Source organism: Triticum urartu, chromosome 5A (genome assembly GCF_056163025.1).
Source record: "Triticum urartu cultivar PI428250 chromosome 5A, HENAU_Tu73, whole genome shotgun sequence".
NCBI lineage: Eukaryota > Viridiplantae > Streptophyta > Magnoliopsida > Poales > Poaceae > Triticum > Triticum urartu.
In genome coordinates, this window is record NC_141877.1 from 621,277,338 (window position 1) to 621,287,732 (window position 10,395).

Consider the following 10,395-nt stretch of genomic DNA (forward strand, 5'->3'; position numbering starts at 1 on the left):
CTTTTTCACATAAGCATCGCAACCCCAAACTTTAAGAAACAACCTTACGTTTCTTGCCAAATCACAGTTCATACGGTGTCGTCTTAACGGATTTAGACGGTGCCCTATTTAACGTGAATGCAGTTGTCTCTAATGCATAACCTCAAAATGATAAAGGTAAATCGGTAAGAGACATCATAGAACGCACCATATCCAATAGAGTATGGTTACGACGTTCGGACACACCATTACGTTGTGGTGTTCCAGGTGGCGTGAGTTGTGAAACTATACCACATTGTTTTAAATGAAGGCCAAACTCGTAACTCAAATATTCGCGTCCGCGCTCAGATCGTAGAAACTTTATTTTCTTGTTACGATGATTCTCCCCTTCACTCTAAAATTCTTTGAACTTTTCAAATGTTTCAGATTTGTGTTTCATCAAGTAGATATACCCATATCTGCTCAAATCATCTGTGAAGTTTAGAAAATAACGATACCCACCGCGAGCTTCAACACTCATCAGACCGCATACATCAGTATGTATTATTTCCAATAAGTCATTAGCTCGCTCCATTGTTCCGGAGAATGGAGTGTTAGTCATCTTGCCCATGAGGCATGGTTCGCAAGTATCAAATGATTCATAATCAAGTGATTCCAAAAGCCCATCTGCATGGAGTTTCTTCATGCGCTTTACACCAATATGACCTAAACGGCAGTGCCACAAAAATGTTGCACTATCACTATCAACTTTAAATCTTTTGGCATCAATATTATGAATATGTGTATCACTACGATCAAGATTCAATAAACCATTTACATTGGTTGTATGACCATAGAAGGTTTTATTCATGTAAACAGAACAACAATTATTCTCTGACTTAAATGAATAATCGTATCGCAATAAATATGATCCAATCATATTCATGCTCAATGCAAACACCAAATAACTTTTATTTAGGCCCAACACTAATATCGAAGGTAAAGGGAGTGTGCGATGGTGATCTTATCAACCTTGGAATCACTTCCAACACACATTGTCACCTCGCCCTTAACTAGTCTCTGTTCATTTTGCAACTCCTGTTTTGAGTTACTAATCTTAACAACTGAACCGATATCAAATACCCTGGGGTTACTATGAACACTAGTAAAGTACACATCAATAACATGTATATCAAATATACCTTTGTTCACTTTGCCATCCTTATTATCCGCCAAGTATTTGGAGTAGTCCCACTTCCAGTTACCATTCCCTTTGCAGTAGAAGCACTCAGTTTCAGGCTTAGGTCTAGATTTGGGCTTCTTCACGGGAGTGGCAACTTGCTTGTCATTCTTCTTGAAGTAACCTTTCTTTTCCTTTGTCCTTTTTCTTGAAACTAGTGGTCTTGTTAACCATCAACACTTGTGCTCTTTCTTTATTTCTACCTTCGCCGATTTTAGCATCGCAAAGAGCTCATGAATCTTTTCTGTTATCCCTTGCACATTATAGTTCATTCGAAGTTCTAGTAGCTTGGTGATAGTGACTAGAGAACTTTGTCAATCACTATCTTATCTGGAAGATTAACTCCCACTTGATTCAAGTGATCGTAGTACTCAGACATTCTGAGTACATGCTCACTGACTGAGCTATTCTCCTCCATCTTGTAGGCAAAGTACTTGTCAGAGGTCTCATACCTCTCGACAAGGGCATAAATCTGAAATACCAATTTCAGCTCTTGGAACATCTCATATGCTCCGTAATGTTCAAAACATTTTTGAAGTCTCGGTTCTAAGTTGTAAAGCATGGCGCACTAAACTATCAAGTAGTCATCATACCGAGCTTGTCAAACGTTCATAACGTCTGCTTTTGCTCCTGCAATAGGTCTCTGACCTAGAGGTGCATCAAGGACATAATTCTTCTTTGCAGCTATGAGGATAATCCTCAGATCATAGACCCAGTCCCCATCATTGCTACGATCATCTTTCAACTTAGTTTTCTCTAGGAACATACAAAAAGGGAGCTAAATCACGAGCTATTGATCTACAACATAGATTTGCAAATACTATTAGGACTAAGTTCATGATAAATTAAGTTTAATTAATCAAATTACTTAAGAACTCCCACTTAGATAGACATCCCTCAAGTCATCTAAATGATACATGATCCAAATCAAGTAAACCATGTACGATCATCACGTGAGATGGAGTAGTCATCAATGGTGAACATCTCTATGTTGATCATATATACTATATGATTCATGTTCGACCTTTCAGTCTCCAGTGTTCCGAGGCCATGTCTGTACATGTCAGGCTCGTCACGTTTAACCCGAGTATTCCACATGTGCATAACTGTCTTACACCCGTTGTATGTGAACGTAGATCCTATCTGTAGGATCAAAAGTATGTCTATAGGGGGTGTGATTAGACTACTTGACCAAATAAAAATCTAGCCTTTTCCCAATTTTAAGTCTTGGCAGATTTTAGCAACTTGGCACAAACACGTAATCAACCTACACATGCAATTCTAAGAGTATAGCGGCGGAATGTAAAACAATTGCATATGAAGGTAAATGGAGGAGTTTGGAGGGAGAAAATGCAATGTAGACACGGCGATTTTTGGCATGGTTCTGATAGGTGGTGCTATCGTACATCCACCTTGATGGAGACTTCAACCCACGAAGGGTAACGGCTGCGCAAGTCCACGGAGGGCTCCACCCACGAAGGGTCCACGAAGAAGAAACCTTGTCTATCCCACCATGGCCATCGCCCACGAAGGACTTGCCTCATTAGGGTAGATCTTCATGAAGTAGGCGATCTCCTTGACCGTACAAACTCCTTGGTTCAACTCCACAATCTTGACGGAGGCTCCCAAGTGACACCTAACCAATCTAGGAGACACCACTCTCCAAAAGGTAATAGATGGTGTGTTGATTATGAACTCCTTGCTCTTGTGCTTCAAATGATAGTCTCCTCAACACTCAACTCTCTCTCATAGGATTGGATTTGGTAGAAAGATGATTTGAGTGGAAAGCAACTTGAGGAAGGCTAGAGATCAAGATTTATGTGGTTGGAATGGAATATCTTGACCTCAACACAAGTGTAGGTGGTTTTCTCTCAGAAAATGTATGTTGGAAGTGTAGGCATATTCTGATGGCTCTCTCCACGAATGAAGAGTGGGTGGAGGGGTATAAATAGCCTCCACACAAAATCTAACCGTTACACACAAATCACCAAACTCGGTGGGACCGAATCATACAACTCGGTCAGACCGATTTAGTTCACAATGTGACCGTTAGGGTTTTCGGTGGGACCGACATGTCAACTCGGTGGGACCGATTCCATTAGGGTTAGGGCATAACGTAATCTCGGTGAGGCCTATTACACAAACTCGGTGGGACCGATTTTGGTAATAGGCAAACAGAGAGTTGGTCAGGCAAACTCGGTGGGACCGATTCGCTCATCTCGGTTAGACCAAAACGTTACGAAGAGGAAATAGAGAGTTTGCATTTGCAATCTCGATGGGATCGATCGCTCATCTCGGTTAGACCGAAATGTTACAAAGGGAAACAGAGAGTTTGCAATCCCATCTCGGTGAGACCGAGATCCCTATCAGTGAGACCGAATTGATTAGGGTTTCTGGCAGTGGCTATGTCAAGTGAACTCGGTGGGGCCGGATAGAAGATTTCTGTGGGGCCGAGTTTGACTTTTGGTTTGGGACATATGTGGATATGAGCAAGTAGTTGAGTGTTCTGGAGCATATCACTAAGCACTTTGAGCAAGTAACTCATTAAGCAACACCTCACCCCCTTTTAATAGTATTGGCTTTTCCTATGGACTCAATGTGATCTTGGATCACTAAACGTAAAATTTAGAGTCTTGTGCTTTGAGCTTGAGCCAATCCTTTGTCCTTAGCATTTTGAGGAGTCCACTTTCTAATCCATGCCATCCCAATCATTGAGCTTTCCTGAAATATTTATCTTCAAATAGCATTAGATCAATGAGCTATATGTTGTTAGGAATTACCAAAACCACCCAGGGATAGCTGCATTTTCAATCTCCCCTTTTTGGTAATTGATGACAACATATAGATCAAAGCTTCGACAAGTTATAATAAGATTGAAAAACATCGTCACTTTGAGAAGTATGTGATAAGCAAGAGCTCCCCCTAAATTTATGCATTATTTAAAATTTGCTTTTGAATGCAAATGCACAATCGATTAGGTTCATGGGTCACTCTTCCATGTCACATACATCTTGGTGGAGTGCTCAAAATGATAGAAATTGAAAACATGCACTCATTACCAAGCAAGTGAATGATCATATATGAGATATAACAGATAGCATCATTCAACCAAATATTAAGGTAGCATATGATCAACCACATTGAGGGAGTCCTGGATTAGGGGGTGTTCGGGTAGCCGGACTATACCTTCAGCCGGACTCCTGGACTATGAAGATACAAGATTGAAGACTTCGTCCCGTGTCCGGATGGGACTTTCCTTGGCGTGGAAGGCAAGCTTGGCGATGCGGATATTCAAGATCTCCTACCATTGTAACCGACTCTGTGTAACCCTAACCCTATCCGGTGTCTATATAAACCGGAGGGTTGTAGTCCGTAGGCAATCAACTCCATATACAACAATCATACCATAGGCTAGCTTCTAGGGTTTAGCCTCCTTGATCTCGTGGTAGATCTACTCTTGTACTACCCATATCATCAATATTAATCAAGCAGGACGTAGGGTTTTACCTCCATCAAGAGGGCCCGAACCTAGGTAAAACATCGTGTTCCCTGCCTCCTGTTACCATCTGGCCTAGACGCACAGTTTGGGACCCACTACCCGAGATCCGCCGGTTTTGACACCGACATTGGTGCTTTCATTGAGAGTTCCTCTGTGTCGTCGCCTTTAGGCCCGATGGCTCCTTTGATCATCAACAACGATGCGGTCCAGGGTGAGACTTTGCTCCCCGGACAGATCTTCGTCTTCGGTGGCTTCGCTCTGCGGGCCAATTCGCTCGGCCACCTGGAGCAGATCGAAAGCTATGCCCCTTTATAATCACCCACTTACGTTGTGACATTTGGTAGCACACAAAGTGTTCGTCCGGCAAACGGGAGTTGCATAATCTCATAGTCATAGGAACATGTATAAGTCATGAAGAAAGCAATAGCAACATACTAAACGATCGGGTGCTAAGCTAATGGAATGGGTCATGTCAATCAGATCATTCAACTAATGATGTGATCCCGTTAATCAAATGACAACTCTTTGTCCATGGTTAGGAAACATAACCATCTTTGATTAACGAGCTAGTCAAGTAGAGGCATACTAGTGACACTCTGTTTGTCTATGTATTCACACATGTATTATGTTTCCGGTTAATACAATTCTAGCATGAATAATAAACTTTTATCATGATATAAGGAAATAAATAATAACTTTATTATTGCCTCTAGGGCATATTTCCTTTAGTCTCCCACTTGCACTAGAGTCAATAATCTAGATTATACTGTAATGATTCTAACACCCATGGAGCCTTGGTGCTGATCATGTTTTGCTCGTGGAAGGGGCTTAGTCAACGGGTCTGCTACATTCAGATCCGTATGTATCTTGCAAATCTCTATGTCTCCCACCTGGACTAGATCCCGGATGGAATTGAAGCGTCTTTTGATGTGCTTGGTTCTTTTGTGAAATCTGGATTCCTTCGCCAAGGCTATTGCACCAGTATTGTCACAAAAGATTTTCATTGGACCCGATGCACTAGGTATGACACCTAGATTGGATATGAATTCCTTCATCCAGAATCCTTCGTTTGCTGCTTCCGAAGCAGCTATGTACTCCGCTTCACATGTAGATCCCGCCACGACGCTTTGTTTAGAACTGCACCAACTGATAGCTCCACCGTTTAATGTAAACACGTATCCGGTTTGCGATTTAGAATCGTCCAGATCAGTGTCAAAGCTTGCATCAACGTAACCATTTACGATGAGCTCTTTGTCACCTCCATATACGAGAAACATATCCTTAGTCCTTTTAAGGTACTTCAGGATGTTCTTGACCGCTGTCCAGTGATCCACTCCTGGATTACTTTGGTACCTCCCTGCTAGACTTATAGCAAGGCACACATCAGGTCTGGTACATAGCATTGCATACATGATAGAGCCTATGGCTGAAGCATAGGGAACATCTTTCATTTTCTCTCTATCTTCTGCAGTGGTCGGGCATTGAGTCTGACTCAACTTCACACCTTGTAACACAGGAAAGAACCCTTTCTTTGCTTGATCCATTTTGAACTTCTTCAAAACTTTGTCAAGATATGTGCTTTGTGAAAGTCCAATTAAGCGTCTTGATCTATCTCTATAGATCTTAATGCCTAATATGTAAGCAGCTTCACCGAGGTCTTTCATTGAAAAACTCTTATTCAAGTATCCCTTTATGCTATCCAGATATTCTATATCATTTCCGATCAGTAATATGTCATCCACATATAATATCAGAAATGCTACAGAGCTCCCACTCACTTTCTTGTAAATACAGGCTTCTCCGAAAGTCTGTATAAAACCAAATGCTTTGATCACACTATCAAAGCGTTTATTCCAACTCCAAGAGGCTTGCACCAGTCCATAAATGGATCGCTGGAGCTTGCACACTTTGTTAGCTCCCTTTGGATCGACAAAACCTTCTGGTTGCATCATATACAACTCTTCTTCCAGAAATCCATTCAGGAATGCAGTTTTGACATCCATCTGCCAAATTTCATAATCATAAAATGCGGCAATTGCTAACATGATTCGGACAGACTTAAGCATCGCTACGTGTGAGAAGGTCTCATCGTAGTCAATCCCTTGAACTTGCCAAAACCCTTTTGCGACAAGTCGAGCTTTGTAGACAGTAATATTACCGTCGGCGTCAGTCTTCTTCTTGAAGATCCATTTATTCTCAATTGCTTGCCGATCATTGGGCAAGTCAACTAAAGTCCACACTTTGTTCTCATACATGGATCCCATCTCAGATTTCATGGCTTCAAGCCATTTTGCGGAATCTGGGCTCACCATCGCTTCTTCATAGTTCGTAGGTTCATCATGATCTAGCAGCATGACTTCCAGAATAGGATTACCGTACCACTCTGGTGCGGATCTCAATCTGGTTGATCTACGAGGTTCAGTAGTATCTTGTCCTGAAGTTTCATGATCATTATCATTAGCTTCCTCACTAATTGGTGTAGGTGTCACAGAAACAGTTTTCTGTGATGCACTACTTTCCAATAAGGGAGCAGGTACAGTTACCTCGTCAAGTTCTACTTTCCTCCCACTCACTTCTTTCGAGAGAAACTCCTTCTCTAGAAAGTTTCCGAACTTAGCAACAAAAGTCTTGCCTTCGGATCTGTGATAGAAGGTGTATCCAATAGTCTCCTTTGGATATCCTATGAAGACACATTTCTCCGATTTGGGTTAGAGCTTATCAGGTTGAAGCTTTTTCACATAAGCATCGCAGCCCCAAACTTTCAGAAACGACAACTTTGGTTTCTTGCCAAACCATAGTTCATAAGGCGTCGTCTCAACGGATTTTGATGGTGCCCTATTTAACGTGAATGCGGGCGTCTCCAAAGCATAATCCCAAAACGCTAGCGGTAAATCAGTAAGAGACATCATAGATCGCACCATATCTAGTAAAGTATGATTATGACGTTCGGACACACCATTACGCTGTGGTGTTCCGGGTGGCGTGAGTTGCGAAACTATTCCGCATTGTTTCAAATGTACACCAAACTCGTAACTCAAATATTCTCCTCCACGATCAGATCGTAGAAACTTTATTTTCTTGTTACGATGATTTTCAACTTCACTCTGAAATTCTTTGAACTTTTCAAACGTTTCAGACTTATGTTTCATTAAGTAGATATACCCATATCTGCTTAAGTCATCTGTGAAGGTGAGAAAATAACAATATCCGCCACGAGCCTCAATATTCATCGGACCACATACATCTGTATGTATGATTTCCAACAAATCTGTTGCTCTCTCCATAGTACCGGAGAATGGCGTTTTAGTCATCTTGCCCATGAGGCACGGTTCGCAAGTACCAAGTGATTCATAATCAAGTGGTTCCAAAAGTCCATCAGTATGTAGTTTCTTCATGCGCTTTACACCGATATGACCTAAACGGCAGTGCCACAAATAAGTTGCACTATCATTATCAACTCTGCATCTTTTGGCTTCAACATTATGAATATGTGTGTTACTACTATCGAGATTCAATAAGAATAGACCACTCTTCAAGGGTGCATGACCATAAAAGATATTACTCATATAAATAGAACAACCATTATTCTCTGATTTAAATGAATAACCGTCTCGCATCAAACAAGATCCAGATATAATGTTCATGCTTAACGCTGGCACCAAATAACAATTATTTAGGTCTAATATTAATCCCGAAGGTAGATGTAGAGGTAGCGTGCCGACCGCGATCACATCGACTTTGGAACCGTTTCCCACACGCATCGTCACCTCGTCCTTAGCCAATCTTCGCTTAATCTGTAGTCCCTGTTTTGAGTTGCAAATATTAGCAACAGAACCAGTATCAAATACCCAGGTGCTACTGCAAGCATTAGTAAGGTACACATCAATAACATGTATATCACATATACCTTTGTTCACCTTGCCATCCTTCTTATCCGCCAAATATTTGGGGCAGTTCCGCTTCCAGTGACCAGTCTGCTTGCAGTAGAAGCACTCAGTTTCAGGCTTCGGTCCAGACTTGGGTTTCTTCTGTTGAGCAGCAACTTGCTTGCTGTTCTTCTTGAAGTTCCCCTTCTTTTTCCCTTTGCCCTTTTTCTTGAAACTAGTGGTCTTGTTGACCATCAACACTTGATGCTCCTTCTTGATTTCTACCTCCGCAGCTTTCAGCATTGCGAAGAGCTCGGGAATAGTCTTATTCATCCCTTGCAAAATATAGTTCATCACGAAGCTCTTGTAGCTTGGTGGAAGTGATTGGAGAATTCTGTCAATGACGCTATCATCCGGAAGATTAACTCCCAGTTGAATCAAGTGATTACAATACCCAGACATCTTGAGTATATGCTCACTGACAGAACTGTTCTCCTCCATCTTGCAGCTATAGAACTTATTGGAGACTTCATATCTCTCAATCCGGGCATTTGCTTGAAATATTAACTTCAACTCCTGGAACATCTCATATGCCCCATGACGTTCAAAACGTCGTTGAAGTCCCGGTTCTAAGCCGTAAAGCATGGCACATTGAACTATCGAGTAGTCATCAGCTTTGCTCTGCCAGACGTTCATAACATCTGGTGTTGCTCCAGCAGCAGGCCTGGCACCCAGCGGTGCTTCTAGGACGTAATTCTTCTGTGCAGCAATGAGGATAATCCTCAAGTTACGGACCCAGTCCGTGTAATTGCTACCATCATCTTTCAACTTTACTTTCTCAAGGAACGCATTAAAATTCAACGGAACAACAGCACGGGCCATCTATCTACAATCAAACATTCATAAGCAAGATACTATCAGGTCCTAAGTTCATGATAAATTTAGGTTCAATTAATCATATTACTTAAAGAACTCCCACTTAGATAGATATCCCTATGACGTGATCCAAATCAACTAAACCATGTCCGATCATCACGTGAGATGGAGTAGTTTCATTGGTGAACATCACTATGTTGATCATGTCTACTATATGATTCACGCTCGACCTTTCGATCTCCGTGTTCCGAGGCCATATCTGTATATGCTTGGCTCGTCAAGTATAACCTGAGTATTCTGCGTGTGCAACTGTTTTGCACCCGTTGTATTTGAACATAGAGCCTATCACACCCGATCATCACGTGGTGTCTCAGCACGAAGAACTTTCGCAACGGTGCATACTCAGGGAGAACACTTCTTGATAATTAGTGAGAGATCATCTTATAATGCTACCGTCAATCAAAGCAAGATAAGATGCATAAAAGATAAACATCACATGCAATCAATATAAGTGATATGGTATGGCCATCATCATCTTGTGCTTGTGATCTCCATCCTCGAAGCACCGTCGTGATCACCATCGTCATCGGCGCGATACCTTGATCTCCATCGTAGCATCGTTGTCGTCTCGCCAATCTCATGCTTCCAGGACTATCGCTACCGCTTAGTGATAAAGTAAAGCATTACAGCGCGATTGCATTGCATACAATAAAGCGACAACCATATGGCTCCTGCCAGTTGCCGATAACTCGGTTACAAAACATGATCATCTCATACAATAAAAATTAGCATCATGTATTGACCATATCACATCACAACATGCCCTGCAAAAACAAGTTAGACGTCCTCTACTTTGTTGTTGCAAGTTTTACGTGGCTGCTACGGGCTTAAGCAAGAACCAATCTCACCTACGCATCAAAACCACAACGATAGTTTGTCAAATAGACTCCGTTTTA